This window comes from Patella vulgata, chromosome 3 (assembly GCF_932274485.2).
Source record: "Patella vulgata chromosome 3, xgPatVulg1.2, whole genome shotgun sequence".
In the NCBI taxonomy this organism is placed as follows: domain Eukaryota; kingdom Metazoa; phylum Mollusca; class Gastropoda; family Patellidae; genus Patella; species Patella vulgata.
Genome location: NC_065881.2, coordinates 58011979 through 58035521, shown reverse-complemented (window position 1 = coordinate 58035521; position 23543 = coordinate 58011979).

The window sequence follows — 23543 nt, the reverse complement described above, 5'->3', positions numbered from 1 at the left end:
ATTTTTACTAAGTTTTACAGTAAAATAATTTGTTATAAATTTTATTCAATATTTATTCACAATCAACAAATTGTTTATTCTTAGATTGTACACTAATAGTCCACTATTGAATGTGGAAAGGTCCATTTGATTGGAAAATATGTTGTGTTTCAAATGGTACTCCATAGAAATGAATTTGCCCCCCAAAAATTATATCTCGGTAACAAATTCTATATCAGACCCACAAAATGATTATTATTCTAACATAAATGAATAATAATCTATCCAAAATTTAGAAACAAGCCTTTTTGCTAACATTTACCAACACTTGACAACGGCAGCCATGATAGCTTAGATTTTGACAGTTCTGTTTTCATCAATTTACAGAATAATGTTGATATTAAAAGATGTGACAGTTCTTGCAAATGAAGCGCAATAGTCTATAATATTACGATTTACCACCTGATGTAAGGATAATTGTGATAGTATAAGTCAAAAAGTATTTACTGCATTTTTATTTACCTTTCTGTGTCGAATTACCGCTCAAAGAAAGTGTTGCTCGCATCAATGAGTTCATGCAGGACTTATTTTTTTAATATTATCAAATCCCGTAAATGACACCTCATTTGTATTTTGATATGAATCAATCGTATTCCGCAGTTGTTCAAATTAAAAATTTGTATTTAAAATTAACACTTTGCTCATTGATATTAGCATAAGGTCAAGAACATACGAAAGCTACCTACGAAACATTATTTACATTTATACAACGTCGAAATGTGTTATTACTAAAGGGAATACGACATAATTGTATGTATGGTGATGTAAATGAAACCTTTGCATATCTATACAATGTTCCGCTAAGCGTTGTCAGTTTAACGATTATTTTAAGATATGAAGGGTCATTTTCAAGATTGAAAACAAAAATGGCGGATCCCAAACCCGTGGTAGAAAGACGTGGAAATCTCACACTACAAGGAAATAGGAAAGCAACTCGAATATCTAAGACTCGACTACTGTACTACATAGATCAGAGTATGAAAAGAGAGATAATATCTGTCCCCAAGTTTTATCGTTTTGTGTTACCGCGATTGGGCAAGAAAGTGATGAAACTGAAATTTTCGTTTACCTGACAACACGCGAATGTACGAATTAAAGGGGCCATTGACAGTGAAATAGTGTATTGTGAGTAATAGAGTTTATTTTGGACGTTTGTATCCAAGGGCCATTATTCTGTGTTGGGAAATAATATCCCAGCCTTGTTGGTGTTGATACTACTATGTAACAAGATGGTGTCACTTCACATTGCCCTTAATCATAGCAACATTTAGAGTATTTACAGACAAAAAATTAACAAAAAAGTGGCTGTTACTATCCTTTCAAAAATAAATATGCCACGTTCCATTCAGAATTCCAGCCTGTAGACAAAAAACACAAAAATTTGGCATGACTGTGCTCCTAGGGGTTGGACACGGACCAATATATACTCTTCGAAAAAAGTAGGGAATATTGAAATGCAAATACCTCTGCAGGTTGTGATATGACAAATAGTCATGGACGCTTGACATGCTTTGAGAGTATGCTCACAGATGAAGAACTTATCGCCCCAACAGAACTACTGAGCTGCATGTGCGAGACACAATAGCGCCATACACGTTGGAGGGGTTCATTGTCAAATTTGACACTTCAAGGAAGGGTTGATGAAAACTGCCGCTTGCTGGTTTATCCTATCCATGTTTGCTTTCCTATCGCCACTATCGGTTCTTGCATAAGATTAATTGTTTAGCGTACCTTTGCTTAAGTGTGTTACGTTTAATTTGATCTTGCATAAGATTTATTGTTTAGCGTACCTTTGCTTAAGTGTGTTACGTTTAATTTGATCGGGAGACGTGTTCGTCAACGTCAACACTGCAAGAATTGGCCGTGGCACTTCAAGAGGAGTGGGTCAGATTCACAGGCACTTGAAGGGATTAAAATATAAAATAAAACTTCTTACTACTGCTTGACGATATTTTATAGTATATACCAGCGGCTGCCAGGCAGGATACGCCCACATTTTCAAGAGGTGGATAGAAAACAAGCTAAAACGAAAGTGATTTTTCCTACAATCAAGGGCCATAATTCAGGAAATTACAATTCGATATGCGCAAATATCAAAGGAACCAAGATCTTTGAGCTATTAACTTACATTTTAAGTTTCAACAAAATCGGATAAAAATTGTGACCTCTATAGGGTCCACAACCTTGATATACCATATTTTTCCGCAATTTGAGAACGAGGGGCGGCCATTTTGTCTGTCAGTTTTGGGCCGATTTTCACGAAATTCGAACTCAGTCGTCCTTAGGGTGTAACGGTGATATAATAAAACGTTTTTTTAAACATGCATTATGCAAGAGCTAAATCTGATTATTGCAAGTCTTAATTTAGGCTTCAGATGTTATAGAAATTATAAATTAGATCTTTATTTAAACAAGACCAAAATCAACTCTGTATACCCACGGATGGCTCGGCTACAGCTCGGATTTAAATAGGATTTCACTAATTGATTAAATCAGATAAGGGGTAACCTGATGAAAATACGTCAGTTAGATCGAGGCTAAATGATAGAGTGTACTTAGCGAGGCCGCTGTAAAGCGTTTCCGTATGCCATTGAAAACTTTACTTGATAATCGAGATATGTAGGTGGAGTTAACGCCTGTCAATCAAACGTTCGGCGAAGGTGAAGACACATTTCGCTACCATTTCTAGGCAAATATTACAACGATGATAACTATGTTCAGAATAAAGTAATTTGACTGAATTTTTCAATATATTCTTCTTTCATCATCTACTTTTGAACTGTTATAGCAAGAATGGCCAACTCTCTATAAATATCTCCCATAATGTATCTTTAAATCGGATAAAAATTATGACCTCTATAGGGTCCACAAGCTTACAATCAGGGGCCATAATTCAGTAAGTTACGGTCCGATATGCGCGAATATCGAAAGGAACCAAGATCTTTTGGTTATAAACTTACATTTCAAGTTTCAACAAAATCGGATAAAAATTATGACCTCTATAGGGTCCACAAGCTTACAATCAGGGGCCATAATTCAGTAAGTTACGGTCCGATATGCGCGAATATCGAAAGGAACCAAGATCTTTTGGTTATAAACTTACATTTCAAGTTTCAACAAAATCGGATAAAAATTGTAACCTCTATAGGGTCCACAACCTTGATATACCATATTTTTACACTATTTGAGAACGAAGGGTGGCCATTTTATTTGTCAGTTTTTGACCGATTTTCACGAAATTCGAACTCAGTCGTTCTTGGGGTGTAACGGTGATATAATAATATGATTTTATAAATCGGATAAAAATTATGACCTCTATAGGGTCCACAAGCTAAAAACGTGATTTTTCGTACAATCAGGGGCCATAATTCAGGAAGTTACGGTCCGATATGCGCGAATATTGAAAGCAACCGAGATCCTTGGGTTATCAACTTACATTTCAAGTTTCAACAAAATCGGATAAAAATTGTAACCTCTATAGGGTCCACAACCTTGATATACCATATTTTTACACTATTTGAGAACGAAGGGTGGCCATTTTATTTGTCAGTTTTTGACCGATTTTCACGAAATTCGAACTCAGTCGTTCTTGGGGTGTAACGGTGATATAATAATATGATTTTATAAATCGGATAAAAATTATGACCTCTATAGGGTCCACAAGCTAAAAACGTGAAAGCAACCGAGATCCTTGGGTTATCAACTTACATTTCAAGTTTCAACAAAATCGGATAAAAATTGTGACCTGTATAGGGTCCACAACCTTGATATACCATATTTTTACACTATTTGAGAACGAACGGTGGCCATTTTTTCTGTCAGTTTTGGGCCGATTTTCCCGAAATTCGAACTCTACCGTCGTTAGGGTTTAACGGTGATATATTAAAACGGTTTTTTAAATCGGATAAAAATTATGATCTCTATAGGGTTCACAAGCTAAAAACGCGATTTGTCATACAATAAGTGGCCATAATTCATGACGTTACTGTCCAATATGCGCGAATATCTAAAGGAAGGGAGATCTTTGTGTTATAAACTTACATTTCAAGTTTCAACGAAATCGGATAAAAATTGTGACCTCTATAGGGTTCACAACCTTGATATACCATATTTTTATGCTATTTGAGAACGAAGGGAGGCCATTTTGTTTGTCAGTTTTGGGCTGATTTTCACGAAATTCAAACTCGGCCGTCCTTAGGGTGTAACGGTTATACATTAACACGTTTTTTTAAATCGGATAAAATTTATGACCTCTATAGGGTCCACAAGCCAAAAAATGCGTTTTTGCGTACAATCAGGGGTCATAATTCAGGAAGTTACGGTCCGATATGCGCTAATATCGAAAGGAACCGAGATCTTTGGGTTATAAACTTACATTTCAAGTTTCAACAAAATCGCATAAAAATTGTGATCTCTATAGGGTCCACAACCTTGATATACCATATTTTTACGCTATTTGAGAACGAACGGCGGCCATTTTGTCTGTCAGTTTTTGGCCGATTTTCACGAAATTCAAACTCAACCGTCCTTAGGGTTTAACGGTGATATAATAATACGTTTTTTTAAATCGGATAAAAATTATGACCTCTATAGGGTCCACAAGCCAAAAAACGCGTTTTTGCGTACAATCAGGGGCCATAATTCAGGAAGTTACGGTCCGATATGCGCAAATATCGAAAGTGTCTGAGATCTTTGGGTTATAAACTTACATTTCAAGTTTCAACAAAATCGGATAAAAATTGTGACCTCTATAGGGTCCACAACCTTGATATACCATATTTTTACGTTATTTGAGAACGAACGGCGGCCATTTTGTCTGTCAGTTTTGGGTTGATTTTCACGAAATTCGAACTCAACCGTCCTTAGGGTTTAAAGGTGATATAATAATACGGTTTTTTAAATCGGATAAAAATTATGACCTCTACACTGTTCACAAGCCAAAAACGTGATTTTTCGTAAATCATGGGCCATAATCCATGAAGTTATGGTTCGATAGATGCCAATATCGAAAGGAACCGAGATCCTAGGGTGATAAACCTATATTTCAAGTTTCATTGAAATCGGATAAAGATTGTGACCTGTAGACTGTTCACAAACAATTGTGGACGAACGGACGGGGGCGACGACAATATACGTCCACATGAAAATGTGGGCGTATAAAAATTGGACATGGCCCTGCCCCTGGGGGTCGGGATATCCACCGAAATCAATAGTTGCCGTCCTTAGGCTATAAGGAATATATGCCAAGTTCCAAGACGAACTATTAAGAATTGCGGCCTATAGGCAACACACAGACACATAAATGGGCTAATGAAGACGGGCATACGCCATACAGTGTGCTACGACGTTATATCGAATTCTAACTGCCAAGGGTTTTTAAGTGCACGCCAATAAGTACACGGGACCATCCGAACGATTAGACAGCTGTCCCTGTCAGGCCCTCCGTCATGCATCCCTGACAAGGGTAAACCACGCCGGAAAACCTGGATGAACTTTCTCGGCCAATGCAGGGATCGAATACCTGACCTCCAGGCTAGCGAGCCAGCGTCTTACCGACTTAGCCACGTGATTCCCCCAGACACATCACATAAAGAAAGAATGGGTGTGGCTCTGTCACTGGGGGTCGGGCATTCAGCAAAAAACAATAGGGATCATCCTTAGGGTGTAAGGTATTAAGGAATACATATGCACAGTTTCAAAGGGATCTGTTATGAATTGCGGCCTGTACGCGAAACACGGGCACGCACACGCACACACTAAAAATGGGTGTGGTTCTGTTCCAGGGAGTCGGGCTTGCACCTAAAATAATAGAGGTCCTCCTTGTGGCATAAGGAAAAAGTATGAAAAGTTTTCAAGACCATCGATTAAGAATTGCGGCCTGTTGGCGACACAGACACACAAAAAGAAAATGAGCGTAGCTCTTCACCTAGAGGTTGGGCATGCACCACACACAATCTAAAAATGGTTTTGACGGCAATGAGTAGTTCTCACAATGAAGGGTTTAATCTTTAAAAAAAATATACCATAGCTGAGTTTATTTTTGGATAGGGGTAACACAATCGCACATGGAATTACTGGTATTTTCCAATCATGTCATATTTGGACTTATCTTTTGAAGATGTCCATCTAAATGAACCCCGTTGCTATTGGACTCATAGTAACCTCGGCATAGCGCAAAAGGTCACCCGACACAGAAAAATGCGAAATTTTGATAAATTACAATTTAATTTCTTTAAACATGAGGTATGTTATTGACGCCAGAGCGCTGTTTCCAACTCCTCAACCGAATAAATGGAAATTGATTTGTCTCTTGAAGCAGCCTTGCAAGATGTGCCGCGTCAATCACTCTAGGCCGCCAAACATGCCAGACAGGTTTTCCTTTAAGCATCACTCGTGCGTCTCAAGCCTTAATAATAATTAGTAAACCTTATCTTACATATAAGCATATATTTTATAGTAGATCGCTTTAGGCACATTGTATGTTTTATCGTTAAGTAAATATAGAATTTTTAATCCTATCTTTCAGAAAAGACGGGATGCATGCCATTACAACCAGCGGAAATCAATTATTTTCAATATAATTCCCCTTTGTTGTTGGCCACCTTTACGCAACAGACGACCCACCGTCATTGTATTTGTAAAATTCGTAAATGATATAATATTGATTTTAATATTCCTAAGAGATTCCCAGTTCAATTACTATTAGTTTTAATATAAAACGTAATCTATCCAAAGCATTGTTAAAACTCTATCTGTGGTAATATGAGATTATAATATCTATAACATCGGAACACTGTTTTACGAACTATAAATATCTGGTAAACGTATTTAACGCGATGTGCGCTTAAGCCGAGGGGTTTATTTTTTGTTTGTAACAATTTGCGAAGATAAAGAACAGTATAACAACCATTAACCAATTAACGGAAAACAGACGTCCTGTTGAATAATGTTTACGGAAATAATGGACTGTATTGGACCAATCATTAGGGCCATGTCTGTCGATCAGGCCCGTAGCCAGCAGGGGGTAAGGGGGAGGGGGGCACCCCTGAAAAAATGTTTTACCCCCCCCCCCCGCCGAAAAAAAAGTTGCCGCCCATAGCTCTAAAATACCTACTGTAGACTGTGCCCCCCCCCCCCGAAAAAGAACAAACTTGACTGTGCCTCACTTGGGCCTATGAATCCGACTGAAAGTCATATCGATATGTAAGCTCGAAGTTACGCGGTACTATGTGATTATTGGAGGTTTATTACCTACATGTCAATTCCTAATGGCTCTAAGGTCGATAAGGGGAATAGCCACCTTAAAGTACAATAAAGGCTTCAGCCATTATCACATATGTGACAGAAATGGTTAAACATGCAGGACCTGGGGGTCTAGATGGTCAGAGACGCTTTCTGAGCGATTTCTGGGTAACAAAATTACTCAGCAATGAAGTGAAATTTTATTGTCCCCCGCCTTTCAAAGAAAGCAGGGGACTATTAAAATGGGTTCGTCTGTCTGTCGTCACACTTTTTGGGACATAATAACTCTTCTTCTAATTGACCTAGAATGTTCAAACTTGGTGTAGATGTTTATTAGGTCAATGCCTTGATGGAGTTCGAAGATGAGCATTTATGCCTTGATGGACTTCGAAGATGAGCATTTTCTGCTTAGGGTAAGCAGAGAGATAAGCAATTTGATTGGTTGATGCTTTGGGACACGATAACTTTAGTTCTAATTAAGTGAGAGTGATGAAACTTGGTGTATAGTTTCATTACACCAATATCTTGAGAATGAGCATTTTCTGCTTAGGGTAAGCAGAGCGATAAGCAATTTGATTGGCCGAGACTTTGGAACACAATAACTCTCCTTCTAATTGAGCTAAAATGTTCAAACTTGGTTTAGGTGTTTATTAGGTCAATGCCTTGATGGAGTGTGAAATGAGCATTTCCTGCTTAGGGTAAGTAGAGATAAGCAATTTGATCGGTTGATGCTTTGGGACACGATAACTTTAGTTCTAATTAAGTGAGAGTGATGAAACTTGGTGTATAGTTTCATTACATCAATACCTTGACTAAGTTCGATGATGAGAATTGTCTGCTTAGGCTAAGGAGCAATAAGCATTTTGATTGGTCAAGACTTTGGAACACAATAACTCTGCTTCTAATTGAGGTAGAATGTTTAAACTTGATGTAGATGTTCTTCTTGACTGAGTTCAATAATTAACATATCGAGCTAAAGCTAAGCAGAGATAAGCAATTTCCTTGGTCGATGCTTTGGGACAAGATAACTTTGATTCTATCTGATAGGGAGTGATTATAGTTGATAATCAGTTTGATTGCTCGATACTTTTGAAAAAAAATAGATGTGCGATTAATTAATATGTGTCATCTATTTATTTGGGGATTTCGGCGGATGACATCAGCCTCACTCTTGGCTTGTTTCTTTTCTAAATCCCTTACCATGCATATGAACTTGAAAGGTTGTGGACATGCAACTATAGAAAAGGTAAAGAATGTACTATTTGTCAAAATGTAAGTACCCGACGACCTTGATAAATATTTATTCAAGTTACTGTGATTGATAGTTATTATATTTCAAGGAAACCAAATTTCTTCAACTTTCTTATCGGGTCATTGCCATTTCAAAATGTCAAATAAAATGGTCATATAATGTACACACGTATCTCACATGAGAAGAATCTATAGTAGCCAGAAAATGCAGTGATGATCAATTCCAAGGTAATTTGTTTTTCAGGGCCCCTCATTTGCATCCATGGATGCGAATTTTAGCCTAAGTGCATAAATTGTCTTCAGATATCAGCTTCGGTCTGGAAACACGACACAGTGGTCCATTTTTTAAATGGCAAACTAAATTCAAAGACTTTGTGGAGGATTATTCTGTTAATCCCAAAAGCCTGGTGAGAAGTAGATTATAACCGTTTCAATGTTCACTTCAATTTTGAATGAGAGAAAACGCAGTTAAATGTGGAACGCAAAAAAAAATGTTAATAAAGATAAATAGTGTGCTAGAGTGAATTATGCTCTAATTTACTATTAATAACATCTTCGAATACCATTCTACAATCTGTTTTCAACGCCAATTGTAACATAATGTGACAAGTAAGTTATATTGTTGTAAATTTTTATAACTGCTTTCATTTTCCATGGGAATGTTCTAATTTCTAATATGGAAATCTTTTATGATCCAAGGTGAAAAATTCCAAGGTAGACGGTTACAGGGCACTCGACAAACCTCGGCAGATTCCGTTACTCTACATCTAGCCTGGGCTGTATGACGGTAAGTGATATGTACCTACGCCTATACAATTGCGATGCACCACCGGTTTACTTATTAGAAAAACTTGCCGCTTTTTTTTTTTTTATCAAAATTGCGTCGTTCCAAGTGTGTTTAGAATTTTCAGTGCAAAGTTGTCCTTGTTCGAAGACAATCGGATAAACTTGAAAGAAAAACAGCTTCAAACTTTAAATATTTATATAAAACATTCTTCAAAGGCGTCGTCATGGACAACGCTGTTGGTAATCCGGGAACTTGAACGTAGTTCCAATGGCGGACACCGTCGTACTGGAGTCTGCTGAGGTTTGCCGAGTGGGTTACAGGGGTATTTGGGTCTGTAAACCTGACCCCTGGGATTTTTAAATATGTCTAAAGGAGAAATGAATATGAGATTTGAGACACCCATGGTTGATATTTTTTTAAATCTAAATTAGATGGCAATTGATTTTAAAAATATTTGTTTCTTGTTAACTTGGATTTGTCAAAGTATCTCAAAAAGTTAAAATAGACTCGTAGAACTCGCTAGTGATAGAATTTCTCCATGGCAAAATTGTGGCTTAGAGACTGTAAAAATTAAATGTATTATGGGGTTATTATGCATGTAACAGGATCTACATGTTATACAATGTTGTATTATTTATTACAGTCTTGCATAATCCGCTTTCCTCGTGGAGGAATTTGTAATGGAAAGATCACATTTAGAACCAAAACTAACTGTGACATATGACATTGCATGTTCTTTAGCTAAATATTTGCAGGTTTGTTTTAAAGAAACATAAATTAAATGCTTGTCATGAAATATAGAGCGCCATAAAGTTTAGTTTTATTTAGTATCTGGTCTAGTCCCTACTACAGTTTTCTGCTACTTAAGTTGCTTTTGAGTTTTGTTACTTGCATTAGTTTAGAGGCACAATCCTGGTGTAATGGGAAAATGTGAACTGGCTGTTCCTGTGTTCCACGGTTTTGGCCACATGTCCTGGCGGGGATATGCTCCATTTTTATGTAGCATGGATTGACTGTTACAAGTCATTCTAAACCATACACAACGGTTACTTGAATCAAAACGAGGAGAATCTGAATAAAAAGAATGTTCTTGAAATTTAATGTTTAATGGTCCGAGGTGTGCCATCGACAGGATTAGTTGATGAAGGTATTGGGCGTTTTTGGTCATACCTTCGTCCCTTCAAAATCACGAAAGAAAATTTCATTTAATAACTGTAAATAACAGAAGTGACCTACTTACAGAGGCAGTGATTTACATCACCGAGACAAACAATTATTAAAATAGGTATCTTTATGTTTTCCTGATGAATTAATCGTTGAGCTGAAATTGGTTTTGTTGTGGCATTAATGTTTCAGATTGACAAAAACATTTTGTATTCTTGCATTAACATTAAGTTATAACACTTATATGGACACAACACTGATACAAAGATCAAAAGAACCAGATATATACATACCACTTAACTAATCAGAATAGTAGAAACTACAAACAAAATTTTTGTAATTGATGTAACTGTCTTCCATATAAGTGTTCACGTACACAGTACTCGGCGAATGGTTTTAAAGATTAAACAGGGTAGGTTGCAAATGTTGTAATTATAACCAATTGCTTGTACGTGTTATTAGTCCATTCAATCTAGATGAAAAAAAGGCCCAACCCCTGCACATCATACTACCAGCGGCTGCCAGTCAGGATACGCCCACATTTTTCTAGAGATGGATAGAGAACAAGCTAAACAAAAAGCAATTTTTTGTACAGGAAGTTATGATCCGATATGCGCAAATATCGACAGCAACCACGATCTTTGGGTTATAAACACTATTTGCGTAGACGGGCGGCCATTTTGTCCGGCAGTTTTGGTCCGATTTTCACAAAAATCGAACTCAACCATTATTAGGGTGTAACGGTGATATATTCAAACGTTTTTTTTTTAAATTGGATAAAAAAAATTGTGACCTTTTTTAGAGGGACCACAAGCTAAAAACGCGATTTTATGTACAGTCAAGGGCCATAATTCAGGAAGTTACGATCCGATATGCGCAAATATCAAAAGGAACCAAGATTTTTAGGTTATAAACATGTATTTCAAGTTCCATCCAAATCGGATCAATATTGTGAGCTGTAGAGGGTCCAGAACCTTGATATACCATATTTTTACATTGTTTGCGTTCGAGGGGCGGCTATTTTGTCCTGGAGTTTTGGTCCGATTTTCACGAAATTCGAATTCAACCGTCATTAAGGTGTAACGGTGATATATTCAAACGTTTTTTTAAAATCGGAATAAAATTTTGACCTCCATAGGGTCCACAAGCTTAAAACAAGAGCATCGCTAACGCAGCAATATACGTCCACATTCCTGTTTTGTTTGATATGGTCCAGTTTGCATTGAGGGTCTGTGAAATAAAACTGGGTTGTAGGACTGCTATCAGTATAACATTTCGTTCACATTAACAGAACACAATTTTTATTTTAAAACAATCGATGTCTTTATTCTAAAAGCATGACGTTTTTTTTTTGTTTTTTTTTGCTTGATTGATAACGATAAGAGAATACTTGTGGAAACGTCGTGCTTTTAGAATAAACTAGTGATTGTATCCCATAAAAACTGTGTTCTGTTAATTTGTTCCCTGATCGCTAAATGCCACTTAAAGAATAACTAGAAATGGGCGTGGCTCTGCCCCTGGGGGTCGGGCATGCACCAAAAACAATAGGGATCTTCCTTGGGGTATAAGGAATAAGTATACCAAGTTTGAAGAAAATCCAGTAAGAATTGCGCCCTGTAGGCGACACAAAGACACACGAAAAGAAAATGGGCGTGGCTCTGCCCCTGGGGGTTGGGCATGCACCCCAAACGATAGGGATGTTCCTTAGGGTACAAAGAATGTGTATGCAAAGTTTCAAGATTATTAGTTAAGAAATGTGGCCTGTAGACGACAAACAAATACTAGAAATGGGCGTGGCTCTGCCCCGGGGGGTCGGGCATGCACCAAAAACAATAGGGATCTTCCTTGGGGTATAAGGAATAAGTATACCAAGTTTGAAGAAAATCCATGAAGAATTGCGCCCTGTAGGCGAACCACAGACACACACACACACACACACACACACACACACACACACATACATACATACATACACACACACACACACACACAGACAGGGGCGACGGCATAATACGTTCACATTATGAATGTGGACGTATAAAAAACGTGATTTTTCGTACAATCTGGGGCCATAATTCAGGGAGTTACGGTCCGATATTCGCGAATATCGAAATGAACCAAGATCTTTGGGTTATAAACGTACATTTCAAATTTTCAACAAAAAAATCAGATAAAAATTGTGACCTCTATAGGGTCCACAAGCTAAAAACGCAATTTTTCGTACAATCAGGGGCCATAATCCGTGAAGTTACGGTCCGATACATAGGGAGATAAACCTATATTTCAAGTTTCGTTGAAATCGGATAAAAATTGTGACCTGTAGAATGTCCACAAACAATTGTGGACGGACAGGGGCGACGACAATATACGTCCACATGAAAATGTGGGCGTATAAAAAAACACTAGGAGAACAGCGCAATTATATTGCATAATATAGACGCCTCGGCTATAACCATGACTTAAATATTCTTTATTATCATAAATAAAATAAAACCAAGTACGAACAATCCAAACCATTAGACAAAATTCGAAGTCCTAAAAAACAAAAACGGTGTAGTCAAAATAGTGTAATAAGGCAAAATAGTGTAATCAGCATATGGACTGTTCACCGTGTACAAAATACACGACAAACAGTGTTTATTATCATACATCACTAATTATTGATATATAATTATATAGGTTCAGTTTACTTCCCATGTTGACTATAATAACGCTCACTCAGTGATTTACCCAAAGTCATCACAGGTGAATATTATTATGAGCTTACACCTGTGTCCAGTCTCTATACTTTTGTGTTGAACAGGGTTTTTTTTCAGCTATTATCTGTTCCAAAGTAACTTCTTGTAGAGCTTGGTGTTTCTCCAGGACCTCTTGAAACTTCTATATTATGTTGACATGGCAACCCCTGACTGAACTCTGAAATCATCTGTGCCGCCCCTCTATATTGTTGTTTGTTCTTTGAAGCTGGGCAATAGTTCGGTCGGATAAATATATATTCCTACGGTTACGACTACCATGTTGCCAAATGTTGGTATTCTCGAAGTAGTTGATTTCATTTGCCTTTCTCTTCCATGTCTTTAGCTAGTGTTTCAAAGAGCAAGGGCTGGTATCATTTTGGTGTCAAGATTGAATTCAGTCTGTTTGGTGACGTTGCTGAGGTCCCTATGTCTGCATTTACAGTATATACACTGATAGAGATGAAAAGGCAATCAGTTATCTCAGTTTCAGGAAAGGGTATCTGGATAGCATTTCTTTGGGCAATCTCAAAGTCATTCATGACAGATAAAGCACTTTGATATTAGTAACTGGGAATACACCCTAAAATTGGTATCCTCGGTCTTGTTTATAAATAGAGCATATGCACGTGGATCTGTGTGGTTGTCGATAGAAGCATGTAAGTCGTAAACTTGGTAAAATATTTCAGGTGCAAATTTAAAGGTCCCATCAGCAAACCGATGACCGGTTGAAGTAAGGACCCTCAGGTTGTTTTCTGTTGAATATAGTAAAATTCTAGCTGGATTGTTTGTACCACTGCCACACAGAAGGAAAGGTTCCCCATTAAAAGGTTGTTTGTATTGGTATGGTATATGCTTGGGCTGTGGAGTTGGTAGTAGAGGTACCGGGTTTCCTAGCACTATTCTTGAAACGTCGTATAGTACGGTTGGTCTCTGATGAATATACTAAAATTCTAGCTGGATTGTTTGTACCATTACCACACAGAAGGAAAGTTTCTTTGTATTGGTCTGGTATTTTCTTGGCCTTTTCTTGGCAGTCTTCTTGAAACGTCTTATTGTACGGTTGGTCTCTGTTGAATATGGTAAAATTCGAGCTGAATTGTGTGTACCACTGCCAGGCAGAAGGAAAGATTCACCATTAAAAGTTTCTTTGTATTGATTTGGCATTTTCTTGGTCTGTGGAGTTGGTGGTAGAGGTACCGGGTTTCCTGGCAGTATTCTTGAATCGTCTTATAGTATGGTTGGTCTCTGTTGAATATAGTAAAATTCTAGCAGGATTGTTTATACAACTGACAGACAGAAGGAAAGGTTCCCCATTAAAAGTTTCTTTGTATTAGTCTGGTATTTTCATCGCCTGTGGAGTTGGGGGAAGAGGTACCGGGTTTCCTGGCAGTATTCTTGAAACTGGAATATGAGAAAATAATAAATATTTAAAGAGTTCAGGGCTGTTTTCGTTATCTGATCTCATCTCAGAAATTTTGATTAAAAAGAAAAACACGGCCAATTGAATTCATTTAAGTATTTTTATACGCCCACATTTTCATGTGGAAACTTGAAATGTAAGTTTATAACACAACAAAAAGATCTCGGTTCCTTTCGATATTTGCGCATATCAGACCGTAACTTCCTGAATTATGGCCCTTGATTGTACGAAAAATCATGTTTTTAGATTGTGGACCCTTTAGAGGTCATAATTTTTATCCGATTTAAAAAACCGTATTGTTATATCACCGTTACACCCGAAGCACGACTGAGTTCGAATTTCGTGAAAATCGGCCCAAAACTGACAGATAAAATGGCCGCCCTTCGTTCTCAAATAGCGTAAAAATAGGGTATATCAATGTTGTGAACCCTATAGAAGTCACAATTTTTACCCGATTTTGTTGGAACTTGAAATGTAAGTTTATAACACAAAGATCTCGGTTCCTTTCGATATTTGCTCATATCCAATTGTAATTTCCTGAATTATGGCCCTTGATTGTAGGAAAAATCACTTTCTTCTTAGCTTGTTCTCTATCCATCTCTCGAAATGCCTGGCAGCCGCTGGTCATGTTTATTGTGAAGATTTGGATTATTTTATTTATAGATTACAAGTATGTGGTATTTAAATTTCAGTCATACCTGGCATTATTTATGTTGATTTTGGAATAACATAAAATAAAGGCACATAATTTAACTGTTATTAAAGTTGCAAATGCATTGAAATAAAGTCAAAAATTGCATAAATATTATATATCTATTTGTGTAAAACAGAAACAACCCGGTAAGATATACAATTTAATTGTCCGTCCGTCACACTTTTTGGGACACAATAACTCTCCTTCTAATTGACCTAGAATGTTCAAACTTGGTGTAGGTGTTTATTAGGTCAATGCCTTGATGGAGTTCGAAGATGAGCATTTTCTGCTTAGGGTAAGCAGAGATAAGCAATTTGATTGGTTGATGCTTTGGGACACGATAACTTTAGTTCTAATTAAGTGAGAGTGATAAAACTTGGTGTATAGTTTCATTACATCAATACCTTGAATAAGTTAGATAATGAGCATTTTCTGCTAAGGGTAAGCAGAGCGATAAGCAATTTGATTGGCCGAGACTTTGGAACACAATAACTCTCCTTCTAATTGAGCTAAAATGTTTAGTAGGCCAATGCCTTGGTGGAGTGTGAAGATGAACATTTTCTGCTTAGGGTAAGTCGAGATAAGCAATTTGATTGGTTGATGCTTTGGGACACGATAACTTTTGTTCCAATTAAGGGAGAGTGATGAAACTTGGTGTATAGTTTCATTACATCAATACCTTGACTAAGTTCGATATAGAGCATTTTATGCTCAGGGTAAGCAGAGCGATAAGCAATTTGATTGGCCGAGACTTTGGAACACCATAACTCTCCTAATTGAGCTAGAATGTTCAAACTTGGTGTAGGTGTTTATGAGGTCAATGCTTTGATAGAGTGCGAAGATAAGCATTTTCTGCTTATGGTAAGTAGAGATAAGCAATTTGATTGGTTGATGCTTTGGGACACAATAACTTTAATTCTAATTAAGTGAGAGTGATGAAACGTGGTGCATAGTTTCATTACATCAATACCTTGACTAAGTTCGATGATGAGAATTGTCTGCTTAGGCTAAGAAGCAATAAGCATTTTGATTGGTGAAGACTTTGGAACATAACAACTCTGCTTCTAATTGAGGTAGAATGTTTAAACTTGATATAGATGACCGAGTTCAATGATTAACATATCGAGCTAAAGCTAAGCAGAGAGAATCAATTTCCTTGGTCGATGCTTTGGGACGAGATAAATTTGATTCTATCTGATAGAGTGTGATGAAACTTAGTGTATAGTTGATAATCAGTTTGATTGCTCGATACTTTTGAAAAAAATAGATGTGCGATTGATTAATATGAGTCATCTATTTATTTGGAGATTTCGGCGGGGGGCTTCAGCCTCCCTGTTGGCTTGTTTCATTCTCATTTGTTCTTAGAACCCCTTCTTGTAGGTGCTTTTAGTATTAAGGTGAATTATATTGTATAGGTAGTTAAGATGACATAAAAGTTTCAGTAAGTGATATAGTATTTTATTGCTGGATGTTGTCTCTAATTCCTTGTGATGGCATCCATGAATATGATCTTGACACTAAAGAATAATCTACATTAAATAATGGTAACACATGTACAACACATCATCTGTTACCAATCCTTTAAAAATCTTTAAGGGAACAGTAAAAAGGATTCTATTATGGAAAACCTTCTCGGGTTAGCCAATTATATCTTGCGATTACAAAATATGTTGGTAGGTTGATAATGACATGATTTAGCCCGTTTGAATATAATTAAAGATACATTATGGGAGATTAGATAACGAGTTGGCAATTCTCACTATAATAGTTAAAAACTACATACTGTAAAAGCAATTTGCTGAAAATTTTAGTCAAATTGATCCACTATGAACCGAGAACTAAGCGAGTCAAAGTTCCGCTTAGCCTCGATCATCATTACTGAAGTCGGTAAGACAATACTAATAGTCTCGATTATCCATTTAATCGTTAATCACGAAGGGAAAGTTTTGCAGCAATTCGAACTATAATCCAACAAATATCACAGGCTAGCCTTACCATCGAGAGTTGATTGTGGTTTGCATAAGCTAATTAATGTCTAATTAATAGATTTAATAACATTTTGGGTCTAAAGAAAGACCTACAATAGGCCGATTTTGCTCTTGCATAATGTATGTTTAATTGTAATAGAGTAAACTCATTTTACTCCAACAGCGAAACCTATCGAAGGAATCGTTAGTCTACACACAATGGAATAAAAATAGTAATTTCATCTGTACTCGTATACAATTATAAGGGGTTTATAGGGTTCATGTAAAGTAATTAAATGCAAAACATTTTGGTTTTGAAAACATATACATATGAATTATTAGAGTTAAACAATATAACAGGTAGTGCGTCCGATTTTAAGACTGTCAACGGCCCTTCATCTCCATCCAGAAGTAAATGATCGATGTCATTTTTCTAATAAAAAGAACAGAAAAAGAAATAAGTGAAATAAAACTTGAATTAATCGAATTGCATGGTAATAAGATACAATCGAAATTTTAAGAAATACTGCAATTCGATTGGCTGACCAGTAAAATCAATTTGCATATTGGTCAGCCAATCGAATTGCAGTATTTCTTAAAATTTCGATTGTATCTTAGTTTGAGTTTTCGTGAATAAGGGCCCTAATCAATAAATATTAGCCAGATGCACCCCGCACGCACACATTCCATTCCGATAGACCATATAAGAATATTTCACCTTTGTTTGCAACTGTGCTGTTTATATCTAAAGTTTCGTCTGCAAGGATGCTCTCTGCACCTAAAATCATAAAGCCAATCATTAATATTTACAAAAAGCATTCAAGACAGTGATTGATCAGTGGCAAACCTTATGATCTAAAACGCAGGTTTTAAAATGAAAACACAAGCTAGCGAATAGTTTCTGGCACTCTATTATAGGTGATATTTCTTGCTTCTGCACATGTATATTTTCTGATCATTAGCTCGGGATATATTTTCAAAATCACTCCATGTTCAACTTACAAAACATAAAAGTGTCCACATTGGATCTCAACTGTTTCCTAGAATATGCATTGTACCTATAACACGCAAGCCGCTAGTTTATGCATTGTACCTATAACACGCAAGCCGCTAGTTTAATCCGTAAACAGAAGATCAACCGGTTTTTATATGTGGTCAAATAGAAATAAAGTGCCCTTTTCGACACAATTTCAAATGGCAACTTTTTAGTTTTGTACAATATTTAATTTTAAAATAAACAAATTATGAGGAATTTAGAGAACCTACATACCTTACATACAAGGCATCGAGAGATAAAATAGCTTTTAGTTTTGTTTAAACCATACTGGGATGGTGGTTTTAAAGGTGTTTGGTTTCTCGACAGCCATCAATTGCCACTGTACCTGTCCCTGAATGATTATATGGGAAAGCGGCCTTTGTTCCGGTTTATAAAGCTAAGAAATAGAACAAAATCATTTTTTAATCCCAGTACATACCTAATTACATAATTTAGCGCGATAGGAAGACGGCTAGGCTCTTACATATTTCTGTATCATTGACTGTTATTAATAATCTGTCAGTCTGCTAAGATCTATACGAAAAATGATAAAATAAGCAGCAGAAGAAGTTGGACGTTTTTAAAACCTTTACTAGGGTGACCCATGTACTCACAGAAATACAGTCCACCGCTGATAGTTCGAGACTACCACTGAAGCGTGCACATTCGCCGTGCCGAGACCAACTTTCTGACAGTATGATACTATAAATAGCCATGGCACGTGCAATTCTCTACAAATCTATCAACTATTACAGCCGTAAAAAATTTATTGTTGACGATTTTGAATAGCAGTAAAATTAAGCTTCTTGGTTATTACAGCAGATTTAGAAATTACGTTCGTTTCATTTTTTAAATCGCTTTATCATTAACTGTACCGTTAAGAGCGGCATTTTTTGGTTTAGTACAAATAATATCTCTGAATCACTCGGGTTAGACAGGAACATGATACTAGCAGTAGTTTCATTTTACTTTTACAAGCTTCTTAAAACGATTGTTGAGCTACCTAACGTGCTTATTTCTAAATTCAATTTCTTGTTCTAGCTTTCTGTTATGTTCCGTAAAAAAGTAGTCTTGATTATCCCGACCTGTCAATCAGACGTAGAATGGTCGATAGGCTGGTTAAACGAGACTAATTTCAAAACAAGGGCACGTAACCTATCTTTTACTCAAAAGTGTCTGGATGTTATGGACGACTCTTGGAACCAGTTTTCAGTCTATTATTTATACATGATTAATGGTCATAGCTTATTAAGTACACCATGATCGTTTTTTTAGTGACTATAATTGTTTGAAACTGATTTGAGGCTTGGCATATATATAAATATTGTGGTGTAATTGTCGAGATATATGGAGATATTTATTTATGGTGGGTCACCCTACTTAAAGCCTTTACAACATTTCGGTCGATAGAGGTCCTAATGGTCACAAAAGCATTTGTTTTCTTCACTGTGTTTTGAATGCTTTTTTGTCCCCCGCCTTTCGAAGAAAGCAGTGGACTATTAAAATGGGTTCGTCTGTCTGTCTGTCTGTCTGTCTGTCTGTCTGTCCGTCCGTTCGTCTGTCTGTCCGTCACACGTTTTGGGACACAATAACTCTTTCTAATTGAGCTACAATGTTCAAACTTGGTGTAGGTGTTTATTAGGTCAATTCCTTGGTGGAGTTCGAAGATGAGCATTTTCTGCTTAGGGTAAGCAGAGATAAGCAATTTTATTGGTTGATATACATGAGACACAATAACTTTAGTTCTAATTAAGTGAGGGTGATTACACTTTGTGTATAGCTTTATTACATCAATACATTGACTAAGTTGGATTATGAATATTTTCTGCTGAGGGTAAGCAGACCGATAAACAATTTGATTGGTCGAGACTTTGGAACGCAATAACTCTCCTTCTATTTGAGGTAGAATGTTTAAATTTGGTGTAGGCGTTCATTAGGTGAATGCCTTGATGGAGTTCTATGATGAAAATTGTCTGCTTAGGGTAAGCAGCAATATGCAATCTGATTGGTTGATGCTTTGAGGCACGATAACTTTGGTTATAATTAAGTGAGAGTGATGGAACTCCGAATATAGATTCATTATATCATTACCTTGACTAATTTCGATGCTAAGAATTTTCTGCTTAGGCTAATGAGCGATAAGCAATTTGATTGGTCAAGACTATGGAACATAACAACTCTTTAATTGAGATAGAATGTTTAGACTTGATGTAGATGTTCATTAGGTGAATGTCTTGACTGAGTTTAACGATTAACATTTCGAGCTGAAGCTAAGCAGAGCTAATCAATTTCATTGGTCAATGCTTTGGGACAAGATAATCTTGATTCTATCTGATAGGGAGTGATGAAACTTAGTGTATAATTTGATTGCTTGATACTTTTGAAAAAAAAAATGTGCAATAAATTAATGTGTGTCATCTATTTATTTTTGTATTTCGGCGGGGGACATCAGCCTCACTGTTGGCTTGTTGGTTTTATATTCTTTTTAATTATTATAAACAAAACTGTCAATTTTTAAAATACGCGCCTAGGTATTTTTTACAACAAGTCTAAATTTAACCGTATTCACGTTTCCCTTACAGCCTCACATGTGTTTCTTTACCTAGGAATCGACCGTTAAATTGATAATCCCATGTCTCGAAGATATATTAGCACCCGAATAAATGAACAGCGATGAGATGGTGACATCGATAACCGACCAGAACTTTGTGGGGAGAATTCATCCATGGTTTTGTGGACGATGTCGCCCACTATTTTGAGCCCAAAGATCGATGTTAATAAAATTAAATAACTTGCTTGCGCGTCATGTGTCAATATCGAAAGGAATTGAGATCGCTAGGATATAAACACTTTTTACGTTAGTTCAAAATTGGATAAAAATTGTGTCCTCTAATAGTAAGTGCAGGGGGACTGCACCACACAAAATTTATCCACAATCTAAACAAAACGACTTTTTTAACAATCAGGGGCCATAATCCATGAAGTTACGATCTGATATATGCCAATATCGAAAGAAACGAAATCTTTGGGACAGAAACCTATATTTCATTTTCAAGTTTTGTCAAAATCGGATAAAAATTGTGATCTCTGGTGGTTCCACAGCCTTAGACCACGATCTTTGGGTTATAAACATACATTTGAAGTTTTATCTAAATTGGACTAAACTTGTAACCATCCAGTAGACGTGGTACAAGGGTTAATCAGCGAACTGGATGTATGAGATGTGTTGTTGACGTTTGGGAAAGTAGGACGAGGGGAAATGTGTAGGGAGTGAAGTGCTGTAAAGGGATAGTTAGATGTATTATGAATGGTTAGAGTGGCTGTGGTGTTACGGTGAAATACTATGCCGCCACCGTAACACCACAGCTTTATGATTTGTTAGACAGGAGTGATGTAATGGGTGTCAACAACTGGGTATGCTGGTACCGTCGCAACGTAGGGGGGAGGGCGGAAACGGAAAAATTTACAATGTTGACAGTATGTGCCAGGCATGAGGCTGCGCAGACCGAGCGGCAGCTCGATAGGGAGTGTGTGAGAGGGTCACCCTCATAAAAATTTTATTTTTTAAATTTCAGTTTTCTGTAAGCAGTGAAAACACTATTTTGGCATTGTTTGCGGGGTTAGCCTAAACCTAAAAATCACATTAATACACCTATTGCACGATATTGTGAAACTAGCTGACGAAGACAGCTCGGGCGGCGATTGTTCGACTCGGGGCTGCTCTGTCAGTATCTAACAAACGCATTTAGTTCGCGTACAACTTTTAAAAACCGAATGTCAGTATGGTATTTCTCACATAATTGGTTATCGCAAAAACAGAGTAAACTGAAAGCGAGTAATCTCGACTCAAACCTATAGTCTATAGCCTACTTACTACACTCGTCACTAGGCTTCCTATATTATTGTTTGTGGACGGTTTACTACTCAGTGATAAGCCTGCGCCGCAAAAAGAAGTCTCGCCTTTTATTATTAGTATAATGACTTCCTCATGTGCGGCAGGTTAGTTTGCTTCTAAAAACACTGTTTTCCGTTCCAAAAAATACAAAAGTAATTTTCTACCAGATGACCATGGTTCTTTTCACCGGGACTAGATAATTTCTCTCGGTGTAAGGATATAGCTATGGATAAGTTCATACAAGGTCAATAAATCCGCGGTCACTTCGGGCCACACTGTTGAGAAAATAAACCGATGGGTTTGTTTAGTAGCAAATCGAGCGTGAATCAACTGAGTTTGTACTGAAAAATTTTTGAGTGATATGTATGAACTGTCTTCACACATTCGGTTTATAATTAGCGATACACAGGTACAGTGGCAAGTGTTGTACTTCACAGACTGTTTACCTCCGAACTACCTCCGCACGAAATCCCCGATTTGGGTACGCATGCCAGTAAAAAAAACCTAAGAGTTCGCGCATAAAAATGCCCGAACGTACCAGGCGCCAGGTCATCTAGTGTGCCCACAAGCTAAAACCATAATTTTTCCTACAACTAGAAGCTATAATCCATGAAGTTAAGGATCGATACATGCCAATATTGAGAGGAACCAAAGTTTAGGGGATATAAATTCTATATTTTAAGTTTCTTCAAAATCGGATAAAAATTGTGACCTGTAGAATGTCCATAATCAAAATGTGAACGGACGGGTGGACATCCGGGCGCACATACAGGCATTGACGACGACAATATACGTCCACAAGTAAATGTGGGCGTTTAATAACGATATCGACCATTTAAATACATAGACTGATGAGCGCGATGAGGAAAAACTGCCGGCTATATTGGATTGACTAGTTATTGATATTTTATGTATATTTATGGAAAGAAACACCGCAAGTTTTCAAGATAAAGGGTGTAACAAAATTGACAACATATGGTGATCTTGTGCACTTTGTCTGCGTGAATTTTGTGTTCACTTATGGACTTATTTGTCATATTGACTCCATTCTCTTAAAACAAAAAGCCAAAAATTAATAAAAACACAGAAATCAAATAGTGTTTACCGTCCTACTTTTCTGCTTCATCCGAGCTAATAAGTGTGCTGTAAGGAAATTTTGCTCGGAAAGTGGTGCTACTGCCTACTCTTTCGAATTATGTCAAGGGTTCTTTAGCGTACAGACCAATGTGTACACTGGACCTCGTAGATGCTGTTCCTTGCCAGGCACCATGTACTGCACGACTAAGACAGGATCGGACTGCAAACCTCGG